The 17,847-nt window shown below is 38.1% G+C and overlaps 1 protein-coding gene and 1 pseudogene across 3 annotated transcripts in view; one reads left to right on the top strand and one right to left on the bottom strand.

The window, feature by feature from the left end:
* Positions 1-17,847, top strand: part of LOC118019903 (protein bicaudal C homolog 1) — a 279,876-nt gene that overhangs the window by 101,032 nt on the left and 160,997 nt on the right. The gene's annotated exons all lie outside the window — the stretch shown is intronic.
* LOC118019918 lies at positions 6,898-7,947 on the bottom strand (annotated as a pseudogene).

The raw sequence follows: 17,847 nt of genomic DNA on the forward strand, positions 1-17,847 counted from the left end.
TTGTAAGGAGAATATTCCCCATTGGTGGGTGGCTCTATCCTATGCTGTCAGTTAAAGACCCAGATTCCTTCTAAGAAGTAGCTCTGCTACTCCTTAAGGAATGGACCTCATCTTTGTGGTTGATTTGGGTGAGCACCATGTCCAAATGTGAGCTGGTAAGAAAGAGCAAGAGTATGGAGGAAGTATGCCCCAGTCTTAAGGCCTAGGCCTGGAGGCATATGTCACTTCTCATATTCGATTGGAGAAAACTTAGTTATGTAGCCTTACTTAACTGTACTCATGGGGATGGGGGTGGAGGAGCGTATGGAAGGAGGATTGATTTTTGCAAGCACTGTCTACCAAAAGGCAGATAGTTATGAAAAATGGGTATGGTCGGAGTGTAATGTCTTCCTGTGGTATGCTTGAAAACCTTTTGTGTTAGTTTGTTAGGGCCACTGTAACAGAGTATCACAAACTGGGTGGCAACAGAAATTGACTGTCTCACAGTTCTGGAGGTAGGAGTCCAAGAGCAAGATGTCAACACGGTTGGTTCCTTCTGCAGACTGAGGGAGAATCTGTTCCATTCCTCTCTCCAAGCTTTTGGTGGTTTGCTTACCATTTTTGGTGTTCCTTGGCTTGTAGAAGTGTCATCCCTATCATTGCCTTTGCCTTTATAGGCATCCTCCTTGTATGTGTGTCTCTCTATACAAATTTTCTTTTTTTGTAAGGTCATACTGGATTAGGGCTCACCCCAGTGATCTCATCTTACTAATTACATCTGCAGTGACCCTATTTCCAAATAAGGTCACATTCTGAGGTATTGGGAATTAGGATTTCAACATAGGAATTTTTGTGGGACACAATTCAACCTATAAACACTTCTTAATGGAGGAAATCATTCTGTAGGAAAATTCAGTATAATTAGAAAATTTTCCTAAAACTGTAAATGTTATTTATCACACATTAATCTATACATTTTAACTGCCTAGTCATTTATTATATATATATATACATATATATAAAATTTGTTTTTTCCTTATTACAAGCCATTTCTAAATTGTCTAGAACAAATATATATTTAACACAGAAAAAAAGAAAACATGTAATCTGTCTATTTAAACTATTTATATACCCTTAGCCTTTTTTTTCTGTGTATTAAAAATGCATATAAAGTGCTTTTTAAATATTCTCTGATTGGCTTGTAGAATTATAAATCAGACTGTTTGCATTGGATACATTCCAAATGTTTTTCTGTATGAATGCTTTGCAAGATCTCCAGTAATTGTACTTTTTATTCTTTGGCTCTAACTATACTTACAAAAAGGAGGGAATGGATACAACTTTATCAATTCTTTCTTGCTTGTTGTCCACCTCTCATGGCAACTTTAATTGAAACACATGGAAATGATCTGCCAGGGTTTTTACAGTTCTTTGGGCAGTTGTTCATGGCTTACTCACTGTCTGTCCTGTTTCCTTTTAATCAGTTCTTTTTTTTTCTTGTGAAATGATTATGGCCAGATCAGAGGGGAAAATGTTACAGTATATTAGGTGGGGTTGAGTGTAGCGATTGTGCTACAAATGTGACTCATCAAACACAGTGCTTTACTTAGGCATCCTGAATCCCAGTGGCTGAAGAAGACAAAATGCAGTCAGCATCATAATTGATGAAAGCTATGTTTTCCATTGCATCAGGTTATACACATTTATTTCTCCCCAAAGTACACATAACATTTTTTAATGTAGGAGTAGTTTATAGTCTTAAAATGTGTCAGTTTGGAAAACTGACACATAAACTATGGCTTTTCATGAAAGCTAACAGTAAGACTAACATAAATAAGATACTGTTTGGTGGCCTATGTGGTGTATTTTTAGTACCCTCAAACTCATCCTTTTAAGGCAAACATTACTTTTATCATTTTAAGACTGGAAAGTAGCAAGTGTTGTCTTCTGGGGAAAATTGTGGAAGGAGTGTTTGTTTCCCTCTGCATGACAAAATGAGTGTTTCAGATGATCTTGGATGGGGACTTCTTTAATCTTTTTACTGGGGCAGGGGCCAAGGCAGAAATTATAGAATTGCTTCTACTTTTCCCACTGGTCATTTTTTTGTATGTGTTGAATAGATATTCCTCTGGTAATAGAAATAAGCTTTGGTTTAATTATTTAAAAATGAGTTTAATTAACTAGAGCCTATGATACACTCACTGAGACTTTATGCTTAAACATTTTAAATTCTATTTAAATAAAATAAGGATATTTTAAAGTTTTAATCTTAGTGTTTGTTTTAAAAGGTAATGTATCCACATGATTCACAATCCACACATTACAAAAAGATGTATATACAGTGAAGAGTACTTGGTGTCACAGTTCTGAAGATGCGTGGAGAAGGCTATGCAGCATTACAGTGTTGATTCTAATCTTATGCAAAGGTGATCAGCAATGGATGTCACCACTAATGGGCAGTTAAATCTTGAAGCTAACATTCAGAGATGCTGAGTTCTTATTCCTGATTATAACACTATGGCCCTGAGAGTAAGTTTCAATGAGAGAATTTGTTGTCATGGTTCTCTCCTATGACTGGCCATGTTTTATAAAACTTAGAAAAATGGAACAACCCTCCCAAAATAGGTTGTCTAATCATCTTTTTGAAAGTTGTTAAGGTAAGAATCAATCCTGTGTTTTTTGTTTTTTTTGAAGATTTTATTTATTTATTTGAGAGAGAGAGAGTATGAGAGAGAGTGAGTGCGTGCACACAAGCAGGGGGAAGGGGCAGAGGGAGAGGGAGAAGCAGAGCCCCCACTGAGCAGGGAGCCCTATTCAGGACTCCATCCCAGGACCCTGGGATCATGACCTGAGCCAAAGGCAGACGCTTAACCGACTGAGCCACCCAGGCGTCCTGATCCTATGTTTTTTAAAAGATTTATTTATTTATTTGAGAGAGAGAGATCATGAGAGCAAGAGGGAGAGTGGGGGCAAGGACAGAGGGAAAAGAAGAGAATCCTCAAGCTGACTCCCTGCTGAGTACAGAGCCAGATGTGGGGCTCCATCCCAGGACCCTGAGGTCATGATCTGAGCTGAAATCAAGAGTCGAACACTCAACGGACTGAGCCACCCAGGCACCCCTTGATGTCCTATTTTTAATGCCTTGTAATTTGCTCTCTATTATCTAGCATATAAGGGTGAGAAAATATTATGAAAAAGGCCATCTAAGTAACTTGTTCATCATCCATTCGTCTGGATTTCTAAGTTCTGTCTTGGTGTTTTATCTGACATGAGAAGCCTGGGTGTTGGACCCATGTTTATAGCAGGCTGTATAATACCTGTAGAGTTCAATTGTCATGTTCTATTTTGGCTTTATTTCCTTTTTAAGATTTATTTATTTATTTGAGAGAGCGAGAGAGAGAGTACATGAGAGCGGGGAGAGTTAGCGGGAGAAGCAGGCTCCTCGCCGAGCAGGGAGCCCGATGTGGGACTTGATCCCGGGACTCCAGGATCATGACCTGCGCCGAAGGCAGTTGCTTAACCAACTGAGCCACCCAGGTGCCCCAATTTTGGCTTTATTTCTGGTAACCATTTCACACAACTGCTTTATGAAAACCCATTTTGTATTTTTTTCCTCTCTCTGCAACCATGGAGTAGGGGATGTCATTAAGATTCCTGTAAAACATATCTTGATGGTAGTCAATATACCCTAATTACTACTATGATTTTTTTAAGTGAATAATAATCTTAAATGAGCATCTGGTGAGGTTTAGTTTTTTCCAGTTAAAATATTCTTCTCTCTTCTTGAAACCAAACTCAAAGCATTGGTTCATGTGGAAAATCAAACTGAATTCATGAAAATAGGTTAAGAAGTGTTACTAGGCAGGACTCTGGCATAGAATGACAATTGAAAGGTCCAGTTAAGTGATTTATCGGTCTTAGTTTAAAATGGCTTTTATATTATTTTGTAAAATGCTCTCCCTGAGTGGACTAAAGTCCTTAATTCCTATAGTTGTCAACATTTTTCTTAATTGAAAAATATTGAGATACAAACTTATTTATTTATGGTTGATATTAAGATTTCAGGACAATTTTCACATTACACAGATAAGCAAGAATTATACTAATAACGGATAATATGCAAATATAAACATATTTGTGAAGATTAGAAGCAATTTTTCAAGACAGTGGCATTAACTATTTCTGAGGAAGGATTAAGTTTGATTAGTTCTAATCAGAGGAGCCTTGCGATTGCTTTGGTAGTTTGTGTATATGTGTATATTTAATTATGTCCTTTGATTGTCATATGATTCAAATATTTTTATATCTAAGAAAGATAAATTCAGTCTTGTATATACATAGAACATCATCAGAGAGGTGTCTGAAGATCATTGTAAAAAGATGTTCATGTGGTAATATGTATAATAATTAAAATTAATAAAAAATAACCTATGTGCTTAATGTAATGCTTGAAATATGCTATATCCAAACTTTATATTATTAGGTAGGCATTAAAAATCATACTTTTTTGGTAAATAATTAAGGAATTGAGAAAATGGTTATCATATAAATGCAAAAATCAGAATAGAAGGTATATAAACAGCTTGTCTCAAATTTTCTTACATATATTTATGCCTTGAAAAATGATTGGGCAGGAGTTATACCAAATGATAACAGCGATTGTCTTGGCTGTGGGTAATTATGGTTCATTTTTATTCTTTCTCTATACTTTCCTATAGTGAGCATCTAATACTTTTAAAACCAAGATTAACAACCACTACCATGTCATGGAGAAAAGCAGATCATCATGGCTAATAGTTTGAGGTTGTTCACAGATGCATAAATTGTTGTCAATTTATAGCATATACAAAATTTTGTTGAAAGGAGTCTGAGAGGTCATCTGGTTCTGCTTCCCATCAAGTACTGAAGTTTGTATCTGTATCTTCTGTATCACAACAGTTGTAAACAGAGGAAATCTCAGGTATATACAAGGCAGGTCATGTTTTAGTCAGTGCTAATTTTTTAGAAAGGCCCTCCCCATTTGCCCTTGTTTTGCCATTTGGAGGTAGAAAAATTTTTGAAGATGGTTTTTACATCTCTATGTCTTCTTTAGACTAAAGATACTTAGTTTCTGCTTTATCATATGACTTAATTTGCAGACCTCTCACCATTCTGTTCACTTTCAAGGTCAGCGTCCCATCTTAAATGTGGCAGCAATATCTGGGTATGATATTTTGTCTGTACAGTTATAGTGAGGCCATAATACCTGTGATATTGATGTGATTCAGAAGTAGCTAAAGATTACCTAACCTTCAGGTACTGTGCGTTGGTACAGACATGAAGAATTGGCTTTTCTTGCCATTCTTCACCCAGCTGAAGAAGGCTGGCCCTAATTCATTGCTAGGTATATAACATAAAATGAGGATAATTGCTTTCAGACTGGCAGGTCAAGGCCCACTTAGATATAGCTCACATGCTCTGTCTCTCTAAGCTCATGACCTGACATTTGGCTTGGAGACAATGTCGCCATTATGGTGGCCAGCATATGGAAGTGTAGAAAGCATGTCCCTGAAAGAGTTCACCTGGTTCTGTAACCCACTAGTCAAAGCTGTGTGATGTTCTTTCTTTTATGGACTCCATAACATTATCTAGGGTAAAAAACTCAGCTGAAGGATTACAGTCCATAAAAATGATGGGGTCAGTGTAGTGCCATTTAGTGTGACTCAAGTGAATGCTATGACATTTAGTAAAGAGCTTAAGCCTTATTGACTTAAGTGAGTTCACAGAAGAATTAGTACATTTTAAAGTTGTATGTGGTGATGGTGTTTTTACCTTCCAGACAGTGCTCTGAATAGTCTTGGATTGAGTTTTTTCAAGGTCAGACAGCTAGGTGGTGGCATCTGACTTGAAGAGTCCTTTTCTGACTTTAACTATTTTTTTTACTATTGTTAATAAAACATAAGTGATTTTCTTTAAATGAGCAGTTATCATGCTCCCTTGGGTGGGCTGTGCTTCTGTAGTTGAGAGAAGTTCTATCTAAAGCTACAAGTTATGCTAAGTAGGGTTCTGAAGTAGGGTTGTTACAGTGCATGAGATGGACAACTGCAAGGCTGGAGGCAAATTAATACAGTAAAATAAATGGTATGGTTTCAAAATCACATTGAAGTTGGTTGTTTTGAAGTTTGTACCTCCGAAATTTTATTCTATCTAGAAGACTTAAAATAATGGTTTGTTGTAATCTCATGAACCGGTCCTTTCTTGAATTTTGGGACTCTTTCTTTTTTTTTTAAAGGACAACCTTCTTCTTGATGTGTTTAATATTTTGCATTTTTTTTTAGACAAAGTAGATTATTTTGGAATTTATTCTCAACTCTTACCTTGCTTGTGTCTCTGAATAGTACTTTTATTTTATTTTTTCACTGTTCAAAATTTATTTGGTATTTTAGTTGGTTATGACACTTAGTTGGTTGCATTGTCTTTTTACATTATATGGCCATGTACACTATATTCTGACATACATGGTATGCAAAATAAGATCCTTTGGAACAGTTACGCACAATACACGCAATATTGAATTTATACATTGGATCCCAGGACGTGACTGACTGGAAAAGATGGACTAGGCATGTCAGGTATTGGGGGAAGGAACCCGAAGTGACAGAACACACAGTAAACACACATCTGGTGTGAAGAGCAACCACAGCTCTGCAGTGCTGCCTCTGACACGGTGGGGCTAACTTATGTTAACCAATTTAGGGCTACAAAGACAGGTATAATCCAGCATCAGGATACAGCTGCAGGGTTTGGTGAACCATTCCTGTTTGGAACTTTAGGAAATGGATGTTTTTTCTTAGGCCATTTTAATATTACTTGAGTAACAGATCAGATAATAAGGACAATATACACAATCTCCTGCTAAAATCCTGCTGTGGTCTAGACAGTGAAGTGGTACATTAGAAAACTTTAAAACTGCAGCTCCTTTTGGATCCCCCAAAGTGTATTTGCACTCTTCTTCAAATGGGCCTCCTCCTCAGGAGTCAGAGTCACCTTCACAACATCTGAAATTCCATTCTGTCCCAAGATGCAAGGGACACAAGGAAGACATCATCTTTAATTCCGTAGAGACCCTTAAGCATGGTGGAAATAGGATGCACCCGCCTAAGATTCTTCATTATACTTTCGGCCAGATCTGCCACAGACAGTCCAATGGCCCAGGAAGTGTAGCCTTTCAGTTTGATCACCTCATAGGCACTGTCAACCACCTGTTTGTGAACTTCTTTCCACTGTTCCTTATCTGCATCAGTGCCCAAGTCAGGGTGCAGATTCTTCAGAGAAACACCAGCAGCGTTCACTCCACTCCATACAGGCACACTGGAGTCTCCATGCTCCCCAAGGACCCACCCGTGACAGCTTAATGGGTGAATTCCCAGCCTTTCCCCCATTAGGTAATGGAACCGGGCTGAATCCAGACTGCAACCACTTCCAATAACACGGTTTTTGGGAAAGCCACTTATCTTCCAAGCTACGTAGGTCAAGATAGCCACTGGATTGGAAACGACAAGCAACTTGCAGTTTGGGCTATATTTTACGATATTAGGAATGATGAACTTAAAGATGTTCACGTTACGCTGGACCAAATTAAGACGGCTTTCTCCCTCTTGCTGACATGCCCTAGCTGTGATAATAACCAGCTTGGAGTTTGCAGTCACATTATAATCTTTGCCAGGGACAATTTTTGGTGTTCTAAGGAAAAGGCTGCCATGCTGGAGATCCATCATCTCTCCCTTCAGTCTGTCTTCCATGACATCAACAAGAGCAAGTTCATCTGCCAAGTCCTTCATTAAGATACTGTTGGCACAAGCCATGCCAACAGTGCCAACCCCAACAACCGTAATCTTATTCTGGGGGGTATGTTCTTCCTTAAGAAGATTCTGAATCAGCTGATCTTTGAGAGTTGCCATTTTGGACTTAGAACCAAAAGGAATCGGGAGTGCATATCGGGTGGGCGGGCATCAGCGGTGCATGAGGCTAGACCCGGACTTGGCGGCAGCGGCTCCGACACCTGAATAGTACTTCTAAATATATGTACTTCATTACATACCTGCCTTCCCACATACCCTGCTGTGAAGAAGGAGAGGAGCAAGCCATGTTTTGCACTACTTTACTCTATTTCCCAGCTCATCCAGCCACAGCTGATGGACCTAGATGTGGGTACCAGATCCAGTGATGAACTTTCTATAGGCACTGGCCGTGACCAGTGTGATGGGCTCTGAAAACTCATGGAATGAGATTCACCTCTAACAAATTGGGAAACTAAGACCCAGAGTGGTAGTGGGAATGGAATGGGAAAGGTCATGATGTAGGATGGGTGAGGGAGAAGCCAGGGGGATGGAGTTGGCAATGGAAAATCTGGAATTACAAGGGAGAAGCAGCTGTAAGTAAGCAGAAGAAGCCCATCCACGGAAGGCAACATGGAACAGAAAACAGAGAGCCGATCAGATATGTCAGAAGTGAGAGATGCTCCTACAGAGAGTTAGCACAGTTTGTGTTGCTTCTCAAAGTTTGATCTATAGGTGTCCTTGGAGTCTTCTCCCCTTTTCTTGATGTAGTTGAGAAGTTGTGAGGCCTTGTAATCAAGATGCAGACTAAAACACATAAAAGGCATCCAATTACTTGAATAATTATATAATTGCCCTCTCTTCAAAAGGCTTATGCATTATGTGTAGAGTAGTTTAACTCCTCAACAAATGGCTCAAATTAAATTTTATCTTTAAAGGAGCAGTGCTCTTTAGATGAGGCATAAGGACATTTTCTTAAAACCTGTCATTAAAATTATAGCAGCAGTACCACAGTGTCTTTAAAACATGAAAAAAACCCACTATACTAGTGTATGATGAATACTTTATACACACACACACACACACTGTATGTGAATAGTATTCTTATTCAGGGTGTGTTTCTTTTTGCTAGTCAGTTGCCAGCATTATTCAAGGAATAATAAGGTCATTGCTATTAATATCCTAGGTGGAAAAAGCTTGTGCTGTCCTTATTTTTCAAAAAGATTTTGTTGTGGGATTTCATTCTTCTTTTTGGCCATTGATATTAATGTTGTTTCAGTCAATATTATACCTTTTGTGGGAAGTTTGTAGTCAGCCAGCATGCAGAGGGATTAGTACAGCATGAAACATTCTCTGTTTTTCTTAATTGTGGTTAAGGAGAGCTCTTTGTTACTCTGTGCCTCTTTATGTAACATGATCCTTGAATTAAATTATTAAATATTCTGAATGTTATTCTCTTTTTTTGTATGTTTAGCATTTGTGGCTTGTCCCAAACTAGTTCTTTTGCAGTTTTTTATTTCTTTGGGCATAAATTCCTTCTTAAAAGAGTTGCCTTTTGGCACTTCATGTAGTGAAAAACTAGATCTCATTACCTTTCTTTTTTCTTTCCTTTGGTGAATCAAAATGCTGTGAGAAGTGTGTAAGTATGTGTTTCCTTCCTTAGTAGCATTTACTACTTTTAGTACTGTGGTCACCCTAGATTATCAGTCATTCAAATTTTCTGCTTCTTAATGGTTAAAGTGATGATAGGTGGGGAATGAAGGAATTTAGCCAGAGATAAAACCAACTGCTGTCAAATATATAGAAGTTTCTGTATTTCTTTCTTAGTTTTTTCTTGAGTTCACCATCAATTACTTTTTTTTTTTTAAGATTTTATTTATTTATTTGACAGAGAGAGAGAGAGCACGAGTAGGCAGACAGGCAGGCAGAGGGAGAAGGGGAAGCAGGCTCTCCACTGAGCAGGGAGCCCGATGCGGGGCTCGATCCCAGGACCCTGGGATCATGACCTGAGCCGACTCTCCACTGAGCAGGGAGCCTGATGCGGGGCTCGATCCCAGGACCCTGGGATCATGACCTGAGCTGACTCTCCACTGAGCAGGGAGCCCGATGCGGGGCTCGATCCCAGGACCCCGGGATCATGACCTGAGCCGAAGGCAGCTGCTTAACGGACTGAGCCATCCAGGCACCCCCATCAGTTACTTTTTTGAGAGAACAAAACCACCCCAGCTTCAATTCCCATGTGCCTGTTTACTTTGGAGTTACCAGGAAACCTTAATCCCCTGTGAATGAGAAAATGTCTAACTTAGTTTGAAGTTCTTTTCTTAAGTAGAACTTCTTGTTAATTTTTCTATGGGATCTTCGAAGACAATGGTTGTAAGTCAGTAGGGGATGCTGTTTGAGAAGCTCAGTGCCATAGGTTTCCCTCTGGTTTGCAGGTTTGGAGAGCCTGTTTTTCTTCAGCCAGTGCCTTGAGAGGGAGGTATTAACAAAATTGAGGAGACAGTATATATTTCAGTACTTAACTGGAACATGGATATGTGTTTCTTCTCATTTGAGTACCACTCCACTTTAGTATCCCTCTCATACGTTAAAACTACGATGAACTACCTCATAAGCTGTGAATCTAAAAACTCTCCTGTTGTCTTCTAGGGTCCATGGGACTGCTAAAGAAGAAATAATTTCTACCTTCAAAGAGTTTTCAAGCAAAGGGGGAAAATGCTTATACAAGGGGCTAGAGTGAATGATTATGTATTGGCTTTACAATAGGATGCCACTCATGAGATACTGACTTCGCTGGGAGCTAGACACTGTCCAGCTACAGGACTGCAGAATGAAAAGGTGGCTCTCTGACCCCTGTCTTCAAGAAGGTCACACTCTAGAAGAGAGAGTGTTTGAGTAGACATATAAGGAGTATGTGAACTGAGTATGATTACTGTGTTGGGTGAGATTAGATAAGACTTTGCGGGAGAGTTTCTGGCAGAGAGCAGGGATTAGATTAGGTGAAGATGTCTTCCAGACCTGTGATTTCATGACTTCAATGTCTTAATGGAGGCAAAATGGAAAGGCATTCCTGGCAGAAAGAACCAACTTAAGTGCCTTTGCAAAGGTAAAACAAGGGAGAGGGGAGACTGTTTCTCTGTCATATGGTTCAGAAAACAGATGAGTTGAAAGTGATATATATCATTATATCATTTCATCTAAATTAATTATGCACACATCCAAGTGAAAAGTTGAGAGGATGAGTAGAAGGATTTGAAATCCAGATTAAATTTAGGGGATCCTGTTGTCTGTATTCATTGTCTCCTGAAAGATGATGAAATTTAAAAAGATAACCACACATTTTGCAATATAATTTGTTTTGCAGCTTTTGACCGCTTTGTAAGTGCTGGGTTTAGGGACGTGATATTACTTTCTTCTTCCCACTACTTTCCTGGATGATAAATGCATTCTCCTATGCTTTGAAACACGAGTTTTCAACTACTGTAGTGCCTTCATTGCATTTTGGGTGATAAATTTTCCAAGTTTGGAATGATGGCTGTAAAATAAATAGCATCATTTAAGTAAGTCCTGAACCTTCTATGGTATACGTTTTTCAAAAAATGTATTTTTCAGAAAGACAGTTCAAAGTTTTGGCTTTGCAGTTTACTTCTGGCTGTGTTTTATGGACATCAGACTAAAACTTCTGAGACCAGTAGTTCAAATTTGGCAAATAATAGAAAATTTGGTTCTATTTGTATAAAATTAAAGACACCCTTAAAGAAATCTTTGGCTATCAGTTTAGCATACTGTAGTATTAGTGTGAAACCATGAGTATAATGATGAACAAGTATAGAGAAAAAAAAGCCAAGAATATTTGAGATCTCGTGTTGTATGCAGAATAAATATAGCCAATTCTCAATTTTTCAGGGACAGATTTTTTAGCTGAATTAACTGGAGTTCATGTTCCTATTCTCATTTCCCAAACTCTACCATTAACCATTTTAGTGTTGGTAAACTCTTAATCTACAGCAGTGTTCTTAATCGTCCTTGGTGTGTTTGTCCAAGGACCTTTTAAAAACTATTGATGCCCGAACTTAGAGATTCTGATTTAACTATTCTGGAAATAAAGTTAGGGCATTAGTAATTTTTTTTTTTTTTTTAAGTGGCCCATGACTTCAATATGTAGCCAAGGTTGGAACCACTGATGTGGAGAATGAGCAAGTGCTAACAGAAATTGTAAGTTCATGTTGGTCTCTAATGCTGATAAAAGAGAATGAATTGTATGTATTTTTATGTGTTTGTGTCAGTTACTGATGGATTTCATTTTCTGTTGAGTTTCATTCTCTTACGACTAAATGTTCATGGTATTAGTTCTAAGGAGGTATACTGTGAAACACTAGTTCTGCATTATGTTAATAAATATCTTATTTTTAAAAGTTCCATGATTAAGTACGTTTGAGGAATGCTGTCATATACACTTAAAAAATATTCTTTCCTTCAAAACTGCCTACAGACTGTAATGTCCTAGTTATATTTTGTGAATTTGTTAGGGAAATATGTAATATGCAGCACTTCACAATATCATTTGATGAAAAAAAAACTTCTTGGTGAAAATCTAGTCTACAGAATTCAACAATCAATGAATCATTTGGAAATTCCTTTAAAACACACACACACACACACACACACACACCAAGATTTGTGTTAGGGCTGGATGTGAGGATACAAAGGAGGCTTTTTAAAAAATATTTTTCCTCAGTGTGCCTCATGTTAGGGATGAGAGTGTAAATCATTTCAGAGTATATGATTCTTTTCTAAAACACAACCACTATCATTTTATATCTGTGCTCTGAATTTCTTTAACATTTCTCCATTGCCTCCAAGATAAAGCTAAATTTCCACCTTTGGCTTTGAACATTAATTACATTCGGTTCCTTCTTGCTTATTTAACTTTGTCTCCCATTGCTCCTCAAATCATTCCTGTTGGCATCAACCAGTGGCATCTCCAAGCCATGATCATTCTTGACTCTAATGACTGCAGATAAAAATATCTACCCACCTAGAAAGTCATTTTCTTATTTCAATTTCTGACCTTTCCAGTTATATAGCTAAAAGCCCCATCGTTTTGTGGCATGTTATGGACTGTTTCATTCCACCTTGACAGTTTTTGTTTATGTGTTGCATTTACATACCTGTATCACTTTGGATTTTATTAAAAAGTTAACTTGCTTACCTTGTTCTGTTCTTTTGAGTTAATATACTAATAGTCCAACTAGTTTCTGAACTCTGGAAAGCCTCAGGTATTTTGGGGCCTTACACATTGCTCTGTGTGCATGATTGGGACTAAGTAACTTCTTAGCATCATGATATTGTAGAACTGTAAAGGACCATAGAGATTTCCTAAGTTAGCATACAAATGAGGGAAGGCCTAGAGAATTTAAGCAATTGGTCCAGGTCCTATAACTATCTAATTGTTGAAGTGGGGGAGGAAACTCAATTCACCATTTTTCTTTTCCTTTTTTTTCTTTTCTTTTCTTTCTTTCTCTCTCTTTTAAATTACACTGACAATTCAAATCTTTTAAAAATCTTTGTGCTCTTTTAGGAAAAATAAAAATCTCATGTTTTTGTTGTTAGTGGGAAAACACAGTAAGTTAAATATGGTTACCTAACAGATCAAAGCAATAAGAGATAGAGCTATCTTATTCCCCACCCTGCCAACACACACACACACAAAAGATGCTTTAGAGGTTCTTGGGGGTTCTTGTCTGATGTGGGAAGCTTGGATCTTCCGGAGGTGATTATAATGTGTATTTCTTTATACCGTCTCCTCTTTATCCCTTCTTCTTTCCCCTGATTCAAAGCCATGCCCTCATTTTGAAGCAATCCACAAATGAAACAAGTAAGAGATGTCAATATTAGAAAGAACACTAAACCAGGAGCCATGAGATCTGTTGAATCCCAGCCCATTAACCAACTGTCAAATCTTGGACAAGTCATTCGTCATTTGAGACTCCATTCCCCTATTTGTAAAATGGGGATAATTCCTCATAGATTTGGTGTTAAAATCAGTTGAAATGGAACAGTTTCAAGTCAGCTGAAATTGAAAAGCTTTGATCAAAGGTGAGAGATGATTTGGTTCTTCAGAGAGACCCTTCTATGTCAGTGCTTAAGGGAAGGCTGCGGGGCCTTATAGTTTTAGGATAGGATTCCATGTTTTTAGTTGTTTGGAAAAAAACACACACACTTCTATAATATTGTTGACAACTCTTCCTAGTTTAGAATCGAATGACTGTTATATTTATTTGGGGATACTACTTTCTGGATTCTCATGTGGAGAAAAAATTCCATTTGTTGCTTTATTATTGAAACATGTTTATATTTTTTGCATTTTACAGTAAAAATGTTTTCTTCTTAGTGGAGTTTTTTTTTTTTCTTTCTTTCATTTTTTTCTTGAGGTGGTGTTGATGGTGTTAAGTTCTCATGCAATAGGATAGTTCATCACTATTAGAAATACTGTTACTCCTTTGTTATGAGATGGAAAATTGTCAGGGAATGATAGGCCATGGCTGGATGAGATTTGCTATCAATGAAGAATTATCAGGGCATGCTGAATTTTCATTTTGGATGCAAAGATATTTTAGTTTTACTTGGCAGGAGAGGATAAAAAGAAAATCCAAGCAACTTCTTGATTCAGGAGCTGCCAGTTCTCTCTGTGGCTCAAGGAACGTTTCGTGTCTCAGCCACAAGAATCTGCCATTTTGGTTCTGATGTACGTTGCCTTCCCTCCGCACTTGGGCACTGTTTTCAGCTTGTGGCTTCAGAGCCCTTTGCTCGGAGGCAACAGGGGTCCTTTGAAGACTGCTTATGACTCCTCCTTCTACAGCCCGTTGGCCTACTAGGATGGGTAGTGGGAGCCACGCATCATTATTGGTGTGAAAGCTTTTAGTGTATATGGAATGCAGGGCACTGTCAGGTCTGTGCAGTGACACAATAAGAGAGCAGATTCTGGTAGCTGCTGTGAGTGGCAGTACTTTTTGGGGATCAATATAGGTGTGGATGTTGTAACTGACTGTTAGTACAGGCACAGTGGGCCAGATGGTGGTCAGGTAACTTTAGTGCTATGGTGCTGGGGAAGCCACTTAAATAGTACCTGTGAGGTGAAGAAGGCCTGGGAGCTTGGGGAGGTATGACACAAGACAGGAAGATAAAGGGATGGATGTGAGGAAATGGGAATGAAGAATTTTTTTTTTAATTTTTATTTTTTTAATTAAATTTTTTCTAATTGAAATATAGTTGACACAATGTTACATTAGTCTCAGGTGTACACCAACAACTCTGTATGTTCCACTCTTCTCACCCCAAGTGTAGCCACCATCTGTCACCATTCAGGGCTTTTACAACACCATGGGCTGTATTCCCTGTGCTGTGCCTCTTTCATTCCTTATAGGAGTGGGGAATCTTGGTAGGATCTAGTGGATGAAGAAGAAGAACACGAAAGAATTAAGGATGACTTCAAGGTTTCTAATATGAAAAGGACGGACATAGTAACATGTAGCAGGAGAGCTGTTCTGAAGAAAAATGTTGACTTGAAGTCAAGATGGATATGTAGGTAGAGTGCTCAGGAGAGAGTTCAGGGCTGAAAATAGTGACTTATTAGGAATCCCTTGCATTCTAGAAATAGTGAGATGGTGCATGTAAAATTGCCTATAAATTAGGAGTTTTTAAATTCATCTCCTTAACATTACCGAAAATTACAGTTGTGTTTTATGGTAAGTAATTATGGCAGGTATTTTTAAAGACCATTTGAAAAAATGGCTAGAAAATACCCAATAGAGAATGTGGGTCTGAACTTGGAATAAGTCAGGCCACAGTTAAGAAGAACACTTGATTTATTGGGCTCTTGCCTTCTTTGCTCTCTTCCTTTCTCTGGCTCCTCTTCCCCAACTCTCCTGCCCTCTTTTTGGTCTCCGAGCTTCCAAGATGTAGAACAGGGTCTCACTGCCACATAAGCATCAACATGTGGTCACTCAGAGTTCATAGACTTGAACGTTCCTTCCTCCCGAGAGCTGTGTGTGTCACATCCGCCTCCCCCATGGTTTTGTGGCATGCTGGTGATGAGAAAGGAGGCCCAAAACTAATGTACCAGTTTACCGACACCTAGTGGTTGTGAAAAGAACATTGGACGAGGAGGACGAAGAGGGAGATAATCCCGGTGCCAGATTATCTCTTCTAGGTCTCTGGTTCCTGATTCATTAAGGGAGAGCCAGAACTATCCAGTCTCTAAAGCTCTGATATTCTGTCTTTTAGTGCGTGGAAGTAAGATCCATATCCATACTGTAAGTGTTCCCAATAAATCAAAGCAGGGTCCAAGTAGCAGCTCACAGAGCATATTTGTTCTTCATGTGAAGTTTATGTAACACTCTTAAATTTGCCAGATTTTCCTAAACTTCCCAGTAAGATAGGGCAGCAGGAAGGCCTTCAACTGTTAAAGTGTTTTGATGAGCAAGCCCACTGTTGAACTTAATCCAGGTTCATCTTCCTGGGAACCATGAGGGTAATGAGAAATGGGGTCAGGTACAAGAAGGATTTCAAGATTTGCCCTTAGCCTCACAACTAGATCTTGTTAACTAAATTTTAGACAGAAATTGTCATTTCTCATTAAGCATAAGAAAACATGATTTTGTATTTCCTTTTCTGGTGGAGGCAATACATAGTTAAACAGTATAAATACCTCAGAAAGGATTGGGTGAATAAAAGAATCCACAGTGTAGTTTTCATTCTAGGCTCACGTCATATGGCTTACCTTTGTTCAGTGACAACATTCCTTGCAGGTTTTGTTTACTATTTGGGTACTGAAAGGTCTTGGTTTTATAGAAAGAATCATTATTTAGAGTGTTTGTACTAAAATGTTTACCTGTAACAGGGCTATCATGAAATGTAATAACTTGTCTTTATTCATATTGAAGAAAGAAAGCTGTATCGTGGCTTCTTTATATGTAAAATTTTAAGGTGTTTTAACTCACTAGATTCTAAAGAAATTACAGACTGCCCTTCTCTCCTTTCTGTGAGTTCTTGAATCCCAGAGACCAAAATGCAGCTTATAGATGTGAGCTGAATCTTCATATGGTTGTTGTAGCCGTGGAATAAAGTTACTCAATACATAATTGTTGGTCAAATGAATGAAATGATGAATTTTCTCATTAAAAAGATTTTTTTTTGAGCCCTTTAGTGTGTGCCAGGCACTGTGTTGGGCCTTAGGAATAAATGGTGAGCAATCAGACATAAGTTCTGCCATTACAGAACAAACGGAAATTTTACTGAAGGATATACAAAATACAAGAAAATAAGCAAATAGAATAGTGATTGATTATGATACATCTGTGAAAAGAACAGGTACAGAAGTGAGGAAAGGCTTATTAAATGATGAACACATCAAATAGGAAAGAACTCACTTTTTTAAAACTAATTTCAGGAGACAGCTAAATTTTAATAATTTGCTTTGAATAGACAAGAAGCTTTCTTAAGTATTTACTTCAACTTTCAAAAACAATTCTTTACCCTCCCACTTAGACCAATACATTTAAGGAATCCTACCCATTCAGAATATAATTATATTTTCTTTCATTTGTCTTTGTTGGAATTCCTTTACAGTTCTTCCAAAACAATAATACATTCCTTAGAGCTAAGCCTCAGAAGGAATAATGAAGCATCTCATTTGATATATTATTCCATTACCTATGATGTCGAGACAGTTGGTAAATAATTTCTTTTTACAGAGTAACCAAAATGGGGGGAAGGGAGGGAGAGAAAGAAAGATTTAACCCAATCTAAACAGTCTGAGCCCCAGAAAATGATTTAGGGAAGCTTTGTCATGTGATGGCTGCTATTCATTATCGGGGTTTTGTTTGCCTTTTAAATCACGGCAACGCTTGGATTGCGGTTTTGCTGTCCTGCCCTTTCTTCATGTTGGAATTTTTCTAGGGCTTCTTGTGAATTCAGAGACAGATGTTTGTCTTCCTGATGTTAGGGGATGATTTGGCGCCATCTAGGTTGATTTTTTGCTATCTCTGAA

This window comes from Mirounga leonina, unplaced genomic scaffold (assembly GCF_011800145.1).
Source record: "Mirounga leonina isolate KUSES-001 unplaced genomic scaffold, KU_Mleo_1.0 Mir_109, whole genome shotgun sequence".
Taxonomy (NCBI): Eukaryota; Metazoa; Chordata; class Mammalia; order Carnivora; family Phocidae; genus Mirounga; species Mirounga leonina.